This window comes from Dipteris shenzhenensis, chromosome 22 (genome assembly GCF_047967505.1).
Source record: "Dipteris shenzhenensis isolate YYH24624 ecotype China chromosome 22, Dip_SZ_1.0, whole genome shotgun sequence".
NCBI classification, from domain to species: Eukaryota; Viridiplantae; Streptophyta; class Polypodiopsida; order Gleicheniales; family Dipteridaceae; genus Dipteris; species Dipteris shenzhenensis.
The window spans coordinates 7,797,722-7,814,144 of record NC_141617.1 but is presented as its reverse complement, the minus strand read 5'-3'; positions in this window follow the sequence as shown (position 1 = coordinate 7,814,144).

Here is a 16,423-nt window from a genome sequence, read left to right as displayed (position 1 = left end):
GACAACATTGATATGCTGATGTGTCTCCCACAGCATTGCGGAACATATGTGAGATGGGTTAAGACCATACATCTAAGAGAAGAACCTTGCTTTGATTGGAACTCTCCACTCACCAGGTTGCAAGCAAGGTCATTTTGTCACCATGCTTTGTCCATTGCTGCTGCTATTGCAAGTGGTTTGAAAGTAATCCACGAATAGAGACATGCGCACACTGATATACAAGCAACCAACTACATGTTCGACTTCATAGGGGATGACGAGTCTGCTTGAGTAGGGATTCTTGATTGGGGAAGAAGCCTCCACTTGACCAAAAGTAGGTATCCGCAAGACCCGCCTTATGCTCCTCCAAAGACATTTCCATGGTTAGCACCAGAATTGTATGCCAGTCCAAATACACGTACAAATCCTAGGGGCGCATGGGCAAAGTCAGATTGTTTTATTGTTGGTTGGCTATTTAGAGAAATTGCCAACTTTCTCATAGATGTTATAGGAGCTCTTAGCGGCAGTGACAACGGGATACATTGCAATCAAACTCTTGGTTGATTGTGAGAACTTGCTATGTAGGATTGATCCAAAGGAGTGAGCTATCATGGAAGCAGTTTTGACAAAAATGCATAGTTTTAATGTAAAGGAGGATGTGGCATTGTGACCCATTGAGGATATGAAGACATGTTGTTTAACATAGGCTATATATTTTTTGAGCTTGACCCATATGTGTGGGTCTCGACGGTGACTCATGTGTCATGGGGATGTTGAAGAGATGCCGAGGGAGCCTCCACTCCAAGCTACTCCTTGTGGGAGCAATGCAAGGCACGAGTCATCCGCAAGTATCACCTCTGGATTGTCGCAATGCATCTCCATGCGAGAAAGGGGGAAGGGGAAGAGGGGAGAGGAGAGGGGAGAAGGAGAAGGAGAAGGGAAGAGTAGAGTGAAGGGGGATGGAGTGGCAAACACAAGGGCATTACAATGGAAACACGAGAACACCCAAAACACTCTCTTGGAAGAGAAGAGGGAGCTTGTATTCAAACTTGTGCAAACAACAATGAAGACCAAAGTCAACCATTTGGCCTTTTATACAAGTCACCTTTTGAAGGGAGGGCCAATCCTAATCTCTTTATACCAATCTCCCTTCTCATTTTTTTACCATCCTCTTGGACCCATCTAGCTCCAAGACATAATCCTAGCTCTACGGACTTGCTGTTGTCCATCAAATCACATCACTTAACCAGCGGTGGCATATTGTTAACCAATTTGTTAACACCATATGACTGCAATTTTGATTGCCAAATTTGTAATATCCTTGGATTGTACATATGGATTTAAAAATGTTCCTATAACATGTATCTTCAACTCGATTTTAACAATTTGCAAGAATTTTCTTATTTTATTTGTTCAATTTAATCGATCATGGTCAATTCACAATTAAAATAGTTAGATAAATTCTCACATCTTGTAGTTTGAATAAGTCTATTACAATTAAATGTTTCAACAACATGTCGCTCATTCATTATTAGCATGGTTATTAGATCTTCACTCGCTCTCTCACTCACATGGCATCCTCATCGCAAAGGTTAATGCAAGCTGCATACGAGTCCTAGGACCGAAGCATGAGGGAGAAGATAGCAATGAAACATACAATGGATGTGGCAAACAAGGAAAGATGAGGCTCACACAATTGCTAATGCAAGCCTTTTTCATGATCTAATTGGTTGGAAGTATGACTGCATCAACACCATGGTATCAAAAAATGACATAGCAATAGTTTGGGATCGCGGGGCGATGCCTCACATGGATGGTGACCCATCAAAAACTATCACCACCAAGCTATGAGGGAGAATGCATATTATATTCATTGCATGATCAAATTAGAGAAGTCTCATAGCAGGGCTATGCCACTATACTTTGCAAAGATGTTATATGCAAAGTTTGTGCTCGACGTGCCTGCAGACTTTGCCTTCTTCCATCTTTTGCAATAGGGTTAGTCAACTCAAACTATAGCCACCTTCACTTGGCCTTGTGTCTTCCTTCAAAACACCCCTCCATCACTTCCATCACATCAAATACCCTCTTCCAAAATGCATGATTACTCCAAAGCATCTTTAACTCATGAATTCGGCACGGATGCCACTCGAGCATGGCTCGATTATCCACTTTGCAGCCTCTACACTGAATTATCTCGATTACAAGCCCCTGCTACTTTAACAACTGCTCCATCTTTATATAGTTTGTGCCAAAACGTGTTTCACCTAGCTTTAGAACCTCTAGCGAGTGATTTACAGGCTGGTGATTCCTGAATATATCAAGTCTACCTCTAGGAAGTGATTAATAGGCTAGTGATTCCTAAATATATCAAGTATACCTCTAGTGAGTGATTCATAGGCTATTGATTCTTGAATATACCAAGTGTGTAGTCTCGATGGTGACTCACACATCATGGGGTTCTTGAAGGAATGTTGATGGAGCCTCCACTCCAAGCTACTCCTTGTGAGAGAACTGCAAGGCATGAACCGTCTGCATGTGTCACTCAAGCGGCTCTTGGGTTGTTGTAGTGTATTTCCATGAGAGAAAGAGGGAAGGGGAGAAGGGAGAAGAGAGGAGAGAAGGGAGGGAGAAGGAGAAGAGAAGAGGGAAGTGAAGGGGGACGGAGTGGCAAAGATAAGGGCACTACAAAGGAAACAAGAGAACACTCAAAGACACTCTTGGAAGAGAAGAGGGAGCTTGTATTCCAAACTTGTGCATACAACAATGAAGAGCAAAGTCAACCATTTGGCCTTTTATATAGGTCACCTTTTGAAGGAAGGGCCAACCCTAATCTCTCTAGACCACTCTCTGTTCTCATTCTTTTACCATCCTTTTTGGCCCGTATAGCTCCAAGACACAATCCTGGCTATATGGACTTGCCGCTGTCCATCAAATCACATCACTAACCACCAACGGTGGCATATTGTTAACCAATCTATTAATATGACCCCCTTCTTGATCTTGATCCAGTCCTCTAGATCATGCTCGTGCATGGTTGTTGGAGTGTTGTCAATGAAGATAATGCAAAGTAGTCTTTCATGTGCATTGGGCTGAATCTTCTTTTGGTCCATTGTAGCAGAGGGATGTAGTGCCTTGTTATGAAATGATTGTTGAAGTATGGATGAGTGATTCTTCTGAAACTAGCACGTCAGGGTTTGAGTGAGATCCTAGTGGTGTTAGTGTTAGAAGAGTAAGTAAAGTGAAGTATCATGCTCCTCTTCAGTCCCATACTTGATTTGAGTGGGACTTCTAATGGATTCTCATCATACTATGTCTTTGTCATGCCATGTTTGACCATCTAGAGTTGTGCATGGCATTTTGTCTTGCTTCTCTACATTGAAGTTCCTTTAAAATCCATTTCATTAAGGGCTTTTCTTGGAAGTATTTGAGCCCAATAACCATCTAGAGATTTATTTGTCTGAGTCATCAAATCAAGAGGAGTCTAATAATACACCATACAAACCCCTAAAATGAGGACTATGGCAGAAAAGGTTTATAGAAGGGGGATTCTAGGAAAGGCTTCTAAGCTAAAGCTAGAAGAAAATAAAAATAAAGAAAAGAGGATCAGTAGAAATTAGATAGTTAATGGTGATGTTAGTAAAGGGATGTGAAAAAATATTTGAGGGTCATAAGAAAATCATCCAAACCTATATTGGTGTAATCACCTTCACCCTGGAGTTGAATGCATCCTTGAGAGCTTCTTGTAGAGAACCACTTGTCATTTATGTGTGAACTCAAATTCAAGACCCCAATGACGTAGGCATAAGCTAGTGTCCTATTGTATTTTGTCTCTACTGATGGGATTTGTTGTTGATTCTGATTGGTGTATTGACTTTCCAAAGTGTTTTAGCTTATCTTCCTGACCAAGGAGCCCTTGGGCTGATGTAGTTGTGATTAGTTGAGTGTGCTGACCTAAAGAGGATTGACTGCCTATTTTCACCTAGTCCTATTTTCACCTAGGACTTCCACATGCGAGTAGAGAGGTAGGACTTCCATGGATGTGAAGAATTCCTTCCTCAATGGTTTTATGGATGAGGAAATCTACATTGTACAGCCTCTAGGATATGCTATTACATGATGGAACATAGGGTCTGCAAGTTGTAGAAATCACTTTATGGTTTGAAATAGGCTCCTCGTGCATGGAATGCAAGGAGGCATCTCATATGTAGTTGGTTTGCTCAGTCAGTTCATGAAAAATCCCAAGAAGACTCACCTCCTTGCAGCAAAAAGAGTACTCCGATACCTTCATGGTACATGGGACCATGAACTACACTATGCTAGGTCATTAGACTTACAACCCCATGGCTACACAAATGCCAATTGGGTAGGAAGTGTAAATGAAAAAATATCCACTAGTGGTGGATATTGCTTCAGTCTTGGCTCCACATCTTTGTCATGGCAAAGCAAGAAGAACCAATAGTGGCATTGTCTTCCACTGAAGCAAAGTATAGAGGATCCACTAATGCACCATGGGAAGTAATTTGGTTCAGAAGGCTTCTTTTATGTATTGAGATACTTTTTAGAGGCCCTACTATGCTCTATTCAGATAATATGAGCAGCATTCAATTGGCAAAGAACCCATTCATTGTTTCATGCCAAAACAAAACACATTGAAGTGCATTATCATTTCATCCATGAGAAAGTTCTTAGTGAAGAAATCGACTTGGTACATTGTCTGACAAAAGAATAGATCACAAATATCTTCACCAAGCCACTTTTACTTGATAAGTTTGCACACTTTTGACATCATCTTGGTCTTCCTCAATTGCAACTTAAGAGGGCGAAGTGAAGGTTAAGTTGTACAGCTTTGTACATACTTTTTTTTGTTGTTCTCTTTTTGCACTCTTGTGCATCTTTTCTGATCTTTATTTCTATTTTGTTGTTATGCAACACTCAAGAAATACAAAAAAAATATATTGTAAAGAACCCTCTCTTATGTAGTGCAATCTAAGAGGGAGTGTTGAGAATGTTGTGTAAATTGCACCATAGGGTTATGGGACAAACCTTCACCCTAGCCCTAAGGGGTCCATGTATATATTCCTATTTTCCATGGAATATAAGTTAGTGTACAGTTAGTCTATTCTTGTGTGCACTCCTCTCTTTCCCTCTCTCACTTCTATTATCACACAGGTGGTTCACACACATGTTTCATGGCAAATGTACTCTTCATGATTGCAAGTTTAATGGGTGCTTTCTTGTCCTAGTGGGTATAGGGTAACCTTGTGTATTCCTTACCCTAGAATGCAATGTTTGTGCCTGAAGACATTTTGCAAACCAAATGACCCATTTGGGTCACGTTCCCTAACATCAATGAAGTCTTCCTTTTTGTTAGGTATAGGGGTAACCATGTTTATTCCTTATCTAGAATTGACCATTTTTGCCTAAATAGATTTTGAAAAATGAATGCCCTATTTGGGTCACTTTCCCTAACATCAATTCTGAAGTTTTCCTTTTGGAGATTAATAGTATTGGAGCCAAAACATGATTGGGTGTAGCCAATCGTGGAACTATTTTAGAGGTACTTTTGGGGCCACAAAGTGAGGCACTAGTGGGCAATATTCTGAACTTTAGGTAGCCTCGTTCTCTCATTGGATTTTTTCTCGATGTAATGATTGTCTTACTAGCATAATAATAAGGTAGAATCTATCAAAACTTGATGTTCTAAACACTGCAGAGCTCAACACATATCACTAAACATGAGAAATTTTACCCTCCTTTGTGTAGTCTCTAAGTTGCATCTTTATGCATCAGACTCCGTCCTATCACTACTTGCAGCTCGCCCCCTATAATCTACTTTGCCACCTGTCATCTATGTGTAGCTTTTTTGCATGGATCTAGATTGGCAACCACCACGCTAACATTGGCTTGGTGCGACCACCACACTAGTTCTTGGAGGTGGCTTTAGCTACTCCTAATTAAATTAAAGAAAATGTATTTACCTTTATTGGATGGGTTACGTGAGACTTACATTAGAGTCCCACAATTATTCATACATTTTGCATTGAGAGATCCCCTTTCTTCATAGTGTGCCATCAAGAAGGTTTAAAATGAGCCCGGTGGTTGGAATAGCATTTTGTTGTAGTGTAATGAGAGTGCAATTGGTAGTTTCAAACAAGTAGTAAAAGTTAATCCTAAAGAATCTAAGGAACTACATGGCCCTACTAAACAACCTGACCTTGTCCCTTCCATAGAATGGAATGGAGAGCAAAGTAAAGAAACCTCCAAACCCATTGAGACCATGGGAGGTGAAGCAGAAGGAAAAGGTAAAGACAGCTGAAAAGTGGATCAGGGCTACAAAAAAAACAAGATTTTTTCTCAAAGCTATCAAAAAGCAAGCAGATTTTTCTAGAGCTTTTAGACGCAAACGACTTGAAGAACAAATCAAGCTCTTGGAGGAGGACGAGTCAACTCAGAGACAGAAAGGCTCAAAGCCTTCAGAGACAAGGCCAAAGTAGAAGCTATCATTGAGGTAGTGCAATCCAAAATTTACATGAGAGATTGGTGGGTAAGAAAAGGTGATAGACCAAATGAAGACATGTTTCACTGCCTTAGGAAAAAACAAGCTTAGGAATTGATTGAGTCTCTGCAACACGAGGGCCACCTAGTTCACGATCCGAAAGAGATAGGGTAGATTATCGTAGAGCACTTCCAGAGAATACTTGGGGAACATGAGATCCTAACCACAGAAAAAAGCAAAGCAAGGGGAAAATGCTAGATGGTCATAAGGAGAACGGTTCAATGGTTTAACTCCTTCTTCTTAGACAAGGAGCTCTCCCTTGAAGAGTTAAAAGGCACAGTCACTTCTATGGCAAAAGGCAAAACCCCTGGCAAAGATGGACTCCCAATTGAATTTTACTAGGTTTTTTGGGACACAGTTGGCCCTCGTCTTCTTCTCCTCTAGTAGGAATCCAAAACAAAGGGGTTCCTTGACCCACGGATCAACACAGGCATGATTAAACTTATCCCAAAAGGTGGGCCCAAGGAGGCTCTAAAGAATTGGAGACCACTTACTATGCTCAATACCAGCTATAAAATTGTCATCAAAGCTCTAGCTATCAAACTCACATTCAAAATGAAAGACTGGATAAGGGAAGAGAAAAAAGGCTTCATTCAAGGCAGACACATTCTAGAGGCCATTCTGACCCTATGGGAAGGTTTAGAGCATATAGAAGAGACAAACCAGGATGTTTGCTTTCTAGAAGTAGATTTTGACAAAGCTTATTATAGAATGGAGTGGGGATTTGTGCTGTCTTCTCTTCAAGACATGGGAGAAGGTTTTGGTTTTATCTTTCATAGATACTCTCCTCAACCAGGCTAGACCTAAGGTGGAAGTGAACGGATCAGTCTCCTCCTTTTTCTCCCTTAAAAGATCTAGTAGATAGGGTTGTCCCTTCACTCCACTCCTTTTTGCCATTACGGTTGATGTGCTAGGTTGGCTTATCAAGGATGAAGAAGACATTAGGAATATCAAAGGGATTCACGTTGGCAACGGCGCTCAGATAGTTTGTCAACAATTTGCAGATGACACTAACCTCACTCCATGCAATGACGACAGATCAATTTTCAACAATTTGCAGATGACACTAACCTCACTCTGTGCAATGATGATAGATCAGTTTGAAAGCATCCTGAAATGCTTGGACATCTTCTATAGTACAGAGTTGGGATCCAAAATCAACCATGAAAAAATGGGAGTTTTCAGTACTAAGGCTCCTTGGTGGTTGGCTTTGCCTTCTTCTTAGACAAAAAAAAGTGGTTTGGATTTGGTAAAGCAAAGCATTTTCTGCTTGGTGGGGGCCCCCCCACCCTCCAAACAAAAGTGTACCACTAGTAGGATCTCGCCTTGCCTTTGCTTGTCTTGTCAAATGCCCCATGTGAGAATAGTTGGAAATAAAGTGGTGAACCCAGTCTTCCATCCCCAATATATAGGTAATCTACTCCCCACAAGCTCCAAGGTGCCACTTCAAAAGGGCCTGACTCCCCCCCAAGTGCTCATTGACAGGATGTAAGATTCTTAAGGAGGGAGAGGTTTTTTGTCTACTCAGAATTCCAATGGGTTTCAAATGCACAATCAAAGACAGATGGGAATGGGACATGGACAAGCTCAGGGACAAAATCAATAGGTGGCAAGGCCTTCAACCATCCCTAGCCAGGACAAAATTTGTATTAAATCACTACATTTACCCTTCCACCTTGTATTTCATAGCTTGCTGGTTTCCATCAAGAAACATATACTCAATAGACTTTTTTGAACTTTCCTGTGGGGGGGGCTCCCTAGATGTTAACAGATTGGTTAACAATATGCCACCACTAGTTAAGTGATGTGATTTGATGGACACTAGCAAGTCCGTAGAGCCAGAATTGTGTTTTGGAGCTAGATGAGCCCAAGAGGATGGTAAAAGAATGAGAAGGGAGAGTGGTATAAAGAGATTAGGGTTGGCCCTCCCTTCAAAAGGTGACTTGTATAAAAGGCCAAATGGTTGACTTTGGTCTTCATTGTTGTTTGCACAAGTTTGAATACAATCTCCCTCTTCTCTTTCAACAGAGTGTTTTGCATGTTCTCTTGTTTCCATTGTAGTGCCCTTGTGTCTACCACTCCATCCCTCTTCATTCTCCCTTGAAAAGGTGACTTGTATAAAAGGCCAAATGGTTGACTTTGGTCTTCATTGTTGTTTGCACAAGTTTGAATACAAGCTCCCTCTTCTCTTCCAAGAGAGTGTTTTGGGTGTTCTCTTGTTTCCATTGTAGTGCCCTTGTGTCTGCCACTCCATCCCCCTTCACTCTCCTCTTCCCTTCTTCTTCCTCTTCCCTTCTCCCCCTCCTTCCCTTCTTCCCTCTCCTCTCCCCTCTTCCCCTTTCCTCTTTCTCGTGTGGAGACACATTGCAACAATCCAAAGGCCACTCAGGTGACACTTGGGATGACTCGTGCTATGCATTACTTCCACAAGGAGTAGCTAGGAGTGGAGGCTCCATTGGCATATCTTCAACATCCCCATGACACATGAGTCACCGCCGAGACCCACAACACTAGATCAAAATAAAAGCTCTAAGGTAAGATGGAATTTTTGCACTCTTCCTAAGGACAAAGGGGGATTCGGGAGTAGGGGTGGTTGATATTGAAAAATCCTCAGTACGGTGTATGGCTCAATGGATTCTAAAAGCCTATCAAAAGCTCGAATCAATGTGGGCTACCATTATTTTTAAAAATATGGGGAAAGTCAAATTGGACCGATGCAGACACTGGAAAGATATACCCATAGGGTCTCTTCTTTTTTGTCAAGAAATCTGTGTTGCAAAAGGATCAGAACTGTGGAGGGGCATGTGGAGAGCTTGGGAAATTATGCGACCATATATTAAATGGAAGGGATTCTCTAGAAAAACATGTACTTTCTATAGTCAGGACTCAATCTGGTTCTCGATTCTCTTCATCTCTAACCCACTAAGAGAAGATCAACTTAAACCAGCCATCAGACTAAGTAAGATAGGAATCAAGGTTTGGGGGGATTTATGGGACCATGGTCAAGGTAAGTGGCACGATGACAAATCTCTTTTGAACATGTATAGATTAACTAGATTTGACCTGCTTTTAGTCAAGGAACGCCAGAGTCTGTGGACTAGAGAAAACCTCCCATGGCTAGGCAGGCAGCTCCTTCCTACTATGAGGGAATTCAGGTGGGTGGGTCAACTGAATTTAACACCAGTCCCTCTCATTCACAAGGGATAGGAGGAAATTATCATGCCAGACTCAAAAAAATGTGGTTCAGGAGAGATGATAATAAAACGTGGTCTCTAAGGTTTGGGACTACAACATCCTAGAGAAACACTCGTGTCTTCTTTGTCTTATCCTCCACTGGGGTATCTGGATGGCCATTCGAGCCCAAAAGGTTGGCCATGGGAATGGATGGTGCAAACGGTGCAACAGAGGGCGAGAGGACATTCTGCATGTATCCTACCCTTCCTAATAGGGCCCTTCAAAACTAGAATGCCATCAGATCTACAGCTCTCTAGTCAATCTAGATTCAAAGAAGTAATAAAGTGTTTGATAATGTTTAAATGGATACTAAAAGTGTATTTGAATCCTTATGCTTGATTGCATGAACTAAGAACTAATGTCAAAAAGCTCGCTTGGCTTCACAACCAAGTCTAGGATTTCTTATCTACTACTGAGGATAGATTTGCAAATGAATAAACTACTCCGCTGGATCAAGCTATGGTGATGGCAGAACTTGTGGAAGCAGAAAAAGAAGAACTTTTTTGGAGTAGCCATGCCCTAGCCCACTCTGTCACTCCATATTTGCCCCCCCCTGTCAGTACCTGTTTCTTCTATGGGCCCAGCCATCGTCCACCCCCCCTTGGCACCTATGGTTACCCAATTGGTCACTCCCCTTGTCGCCCATCCCTTCAAGAGGCCTATTTCAGGAGCAGACCCTTCCAGTGTTTCATCACTATCTGCAAAAGAATTCATGGAGTAACTGTGCAATCCTTCTGCCTCTCCTCCAACCCTTCTTGTCCCTACTCCTATAGTTAAAGATGAATCACTCTAAAGCAAAGATCTTGTTCCTACTTATCATGAAACTGTTCCTGCTGAAACGGACTATCTTGCCCCTTCTATTCTTGGTCCTGATGTTGTTGATAAACCTCTAGATGATTCTGCTCTTGTTTGTGCTATTGTTTTTCCTTCTTCACCCATTCCTACTATTCCTAGTCAAGTATTTCTATTTTTTGTTGATTAGAGGATTTTGTATGGCAGTAGACTTCCCTCTATGAGAAAGTTCTCTTGCTAATAGCTAGTACAGATGTATAAAATCAATTGATATATTAATACAAACCCTCATTTTTAGAAAAAACACAAACAAAAATCACATTAATACACTAAACACCCAAAATGAACCCTTAATCCTCCCACATCCTCTAAAAGCAACACCAATCACTTCTTTCCCCACACTTTTCCAAGCCACTTCCATCTCCAAATTCCGTTAAGCCTTCATATTTTTTGTCTACCTCTATCTTCTGTCGTCTAATTACCGTCCATTTCCACCCCCTCCACCACCACTTTTTTCGTCAACCCCCCCCCTCCACCACCACTTTTTTTGTCAGCCCCTTTATCTCCACCTCACATCATCTTCCTCCCCACCACTTCCACTTTTTTCGTCCATCCCCCATCTCCCCCACTCAAGGTAATCATTCCCCCTCCACCTCCACTCTACTATCTCTCTACCTGTCTCTACACCCCTATAACCCTCCACTCCACCATCTCTCTACCTCTCTCTACACCCCCATCTCCTTACACTCCATATCCTCTTTCCTCCCTCCACCTCCACCCCAAACTCCCCCCCCCCCTCCGCCACCCACACATTGCCCCCCCCCCCCTCCCCTTCTTCCCCTCCCCCTCCCCCTCCCCCTCCCCCTCCCCCTCCACCTCCACCTCCACCTCCACCTCCACCCCCCCCCTCCTCTACCTCCACCTCCACCCACCCCCAAGCCCCACTCCCCTCCACCTCCACAACCCTCCTCCTCCCTCCACCTCGACCCCCCCCTCTTCCCTTCCTCCCAAATGCATGGGCCAAAGGCTCGGCCAAGATGATGGCGGCGGCCACACAGGGCTGCCTACTTGGCAATTGCGATGGTGGTGGCCCCTGCCTTAACGACAATGCCCACCTGCCTACCCATGGTGGTGCCTCCCCTCTTCTTTGCCTACGCTATGCCCTCCAACGCCACTGCCAACTCCCCTCTTGGCGGCCTCCACCTCTGGTGCCAACTTCATCGCCTCTTGTCGACTCGCACACCACCCTCGTTTGCTCGTGCCTTCCACTCTACATGCTTGGCCTCTACCATAGCTCCTCTATCTACCTCCTCTCCTCCTCACACCTTGCCCCCTCTCCACTTCCACTCCCCATAGAAATGCATCCCATTCCCTCTCCACCCCCACCCCTCCCATTCCCCCCTCCTCCAACCCCACCCCTTTCAATGGGCCATCACCCTACCCCCTTTCTCTCTCCCAAAAAAACAAACTAACCTAACACTAAACTAACCGTAGGTTAGTTTACCTTAGTTTGGTTAAGTATTAGCCTAGGTTATTTTAACCTTAGGTTAGGTTTTGGATAGGGTAACCTAACTACCAGCATCCAATCAACTAGACTAGTTAGTGGTTAGACTAACTACAACTAAACAGTCATACTAATTGGTTAGTTGGATCAATTAAGCCTCTTCTACTTCCTTTAAGGGTAAGCCCATTCCCACCTACATGCTAAATACCCCCCCAAAAGGCCTAAAATTCACTCAAATTTAAAGGCCCATAACTCGCTCATTTGGGACCCAAATTAGACCCTATCAAAGCCCACCTTTCACACACTAAAATAAATTTTTTTGTAAAATTTTTCCACTACTTTAAATATAAATTTTGACATCATTTGGAAGGCCAACAATTGCTCCATTTTGAGGCACATTCCAATAGAAAAATGATCATAACTTTGCCAAATGTACCATAATTGCTTGAAATATTCACCGACATGATTAGCATTCACAAGAAATATATCAGCAAAAATTTTGACGACTATTAGGCATTTTTTTCAAAGTATTATTCCAAGGGTGACAAATTGGCATTGTTTAAAAATGACATCGACAACAATTGGTGCAATTCAACATCCCCCAATGGAACCCATGTGGGATCAACTTCCAAAGACTACCCCAAATGCATAGACATGTGTACCAACAACAATACAATGGACCACTTGTAGTCAATTTCACAAGAACTTGACACATAACAAGATTCGATGGTACATCTACCTATGTTCTCAGGTAGAGGTAATCCCAAAGAATTCATTGCTTTGTTTGAGTGCAAATGGTTAGGAGATACCACAAGGAAGGAGGAAGATTATTTGAACATATTCCCACAAGCTCTAATAGGAGAACCATTTGATTGGTACTGCAAAATAGATGCAGAAATACAAAGCTCATGGACCATGCTACAACCAGCTTTTATACAATAATTTGCAGTCACTCAGGGAGCAATGATGGATCAGCATTAGAGTGTGTCATCCCCGAATTTTGGTAATCAGGAAAGATCAGACAAAGGGATTCAAAAATCAACATTGGAAAGGGTAGTTCAAAAGAATCGGGATACTATGTTAGATTATTTCTACAAGCTCAAAAACATTAGCATAGAAAGCAATCTATCACTAATAGAGCACCAATTATTCAAAAGTTTTGTCAAGGGCTTACATAAAGAAATTAAAGAGCAATTGGATCACTATAACTACAAAATCCTAATAGAGGTATATGATCCCGCAATGATGATTGAAGATTAAATTAAGAAGGATCAGGAAAGGATTGAAGCAATATTAGAAACACGGGTTTCCAAATTGAACAATGGCATAAATAAAGTCGGCTCCAACTTCGTTGATGCACATAGTGCAAAGCTTATAGAATCATCAAACACATTAGACAATAATGAGGGCAATTTGGCAATGGTTTCGAGAGAAAACCCTATCACACCAGCAAAATGTGAATGTGCAATCAAATGCTGACTTAGAACCAGCCCTCACAAAAGCAGATTGCCCAAAGGGGGAAGACATCCAAGCATTGCACTGGAAGGTTGTAACACATGTCTCTTGGGTGATGCAAACCCAAAGTGTGGCATTCAAGAACATCTTAGTCTCACTAGGGCTCTTCTAGTATAACACTTTTGCATGACATTGTAGAGGATGCGCAAAGCGTCCTCTATGATAAATCTCAAATATGGGTGCCAACCATGGAAGAAGAATTACATGATGGCCATACACGAGAGGATCCTCCAAAGACAACAACTAAGGTACAACAATTGGATCCACTCTCTTATCAAAACTCTTGAAGACCTATTCTTGACACATTCAAGAGGGGAGAACAAGAGACAATAGGCCCACCAGCACAAGATCTACAATAACTCAAGACTATTTTCCAAGAGCATGTTCAACTAATGCAATTATTTCAGAATACTTGGCAACAATAGTTGACACAACTCAAGAAACAAGTGCAAGAGGAATAGGATCAAAAGAACAAACTTGCTTCATGCCGTGCAACGCAAAACAATGAGATCCAAGACATGAAAGAGGAACTAGCTCAACTCAAACAAATGCTAGCAATTGACATTGGCCCCTCTCGAATATCTACATCAATTCTCAAAATTCAAAAGGAAGATTCAACAATATTGAGACAACATGAAGACTCTCCAAATAGGATTTGTTCAATAATCAAGACCAATGAGGACTCTTAAAAAAATCACTTAATCAAATGACTACCCACCAAAATGTCAACATGTAAACATCAACAAAAAAGGCGTTGGTCCTTCAGCAACAACAATGAGTATTCTCACAATCATATGAAACCCAAAGTAACTGAGGAAAAAATATGGTTGGATACATAAGAAAAATGTGCACTAGTTTGTCCCCAATAAACATCAGCACTTGGATAAAAGATTAACGTGGGCATGGATTCCCGAAATATGTATCAAGCAAATGAGGAATTCCCGTGTCCCAACAACAATTGCAAATATTGATATACCATGAAATGTGCTAAAAGAAGTATGGGTATCTTGAGACAAAACAGTGCAAAGCCTACAAAGAGTGAGGCCATATCCACAAACATGGGACACACTCCAAGCATGAAATCACCATTTACAAATGTTCCTCAACATGAAGATATCCAACCCATCCCAGCCACAAATCAAATGCTTTCAACATGAAAAGAATCAAAACCAAAAGATTGAAAGCAAAGCTAATACATATCTACATGCATCATCAAAGATTGACAAATCAGTAGAGGCATGCATCATTGAAGGATGGCACACAATCCAACCATCCACCTTACAAAATGAAGAGGGTTGCACTTTTACCAAAAGCATATCCCAATATGAACTCAAGTGTCAAGTCTTTATACTCTTCCATCTTGCCAAGATGTTGATTGACTCAAGTACAAGAATAGAAAAGCTTCAACAATATTCAAAGGCCAACATGACAAAAGTATCTCCAAGAGACATATTCCCAATGATTATTTTGGTCTTTGAAAGAAAGAATGATAAAAACAAATAAAGGAGTGGCATTCGGTAAAACTCCATTTCGGGACTGAACCTTGAATAATATCATGGTTTCTCAACCATGACATCAATGCATAAAATTTGCAGATATGATTCTCTCGAAACCTTCAACATTGTAAGTTTGCACCTAGACACATAGGTTAGGTCGATAGGATCATGCACAAGTTTTTCCACTTTAGACATGATAGATGTACCAATAAAACCCCATTGAAAAGGAAATACACCAACATGTCAAGCACTCAGTCTTAAAATCAAGGCATGGTCCTCAAGAATCCTTAGGTGAATAGATGTTCATGTCAAATACCTACTTTAGGCAGCACAAGACACCCAACAAGCTCCAAGCATGCACTTTCACAGTCTTTAAGTGATAATAGGAAGTTGACATAAGCACCACATATGATAATAATGCAAAGCAATACAAAACTAGGTACACGGAAGTCAAGTTATTGACATTGCTGAATTATTAATGTAACAGTGTTGGCAAGTTACTTGTTAGTTCTATTGCCCTTTAATTTATTGAAGGCCAGTTTCAAGGAGCTATGGTGTTGAAGTGAGATGATAGTGTTGTAGTGCACGAGGGAGAGATCGAGGATTATCTCCATGACTATTATATTCATGGAATTGCCACCATTGCTGATGGACCTACATTCATGATCTCATCTATATCATGCTAGACCTTGTGTCAAGCTTTAGATGCTACCCGAATGTGGTTGGATTTGTCTACTATGTTGGAAAATGTGAGGTATCATACGCATGGAATGAGTCTTGAGCCAAACAAGGCTCTGAAGAGCCTAATAAGGATGGGGGTTTGCACAAGGAGCCGTGTCCCTAAACAAGAGCCAGTAAGATGTAATGAGAGCTAAAATAAAGTGGGAAATGTGATGATTAACTAGTATCTAAGGTAGCACACTTGGTTAAAACTATACCAATTCCCTGTAGTACTAAATGCTAAAGTAGGTGAATTCTTTGGTTTCCCAACTAAGGTTAGTACTAAGCCTTTTCCTTGTAGTACTAAATGAAGCCTTATGTGACAAACTCGATGATGATATTATGATAAATAGTATTCTCTTGTTTGATGAGAAAGACGCCCCTTAGAAAATGTAAATCTTATGGATTCTACTTGGGTTGCTACAAAAGGGGGAAGGAGGACAATGATTTTAATGAGGATGACATGCTAGAAAGGGTAAGAAATCATAAGGAAGTCTTGAGAGAGAAGTTGAAAAGGTAAATTCGAAGCCAAAAGAGGGAGATGGGGCAGAGGGAGAGCTTGCAGATGTGGCCATGGCTAAAGGCATATATTGTCTTGGGCATTCTTCCCTTTTCTCTATTGTA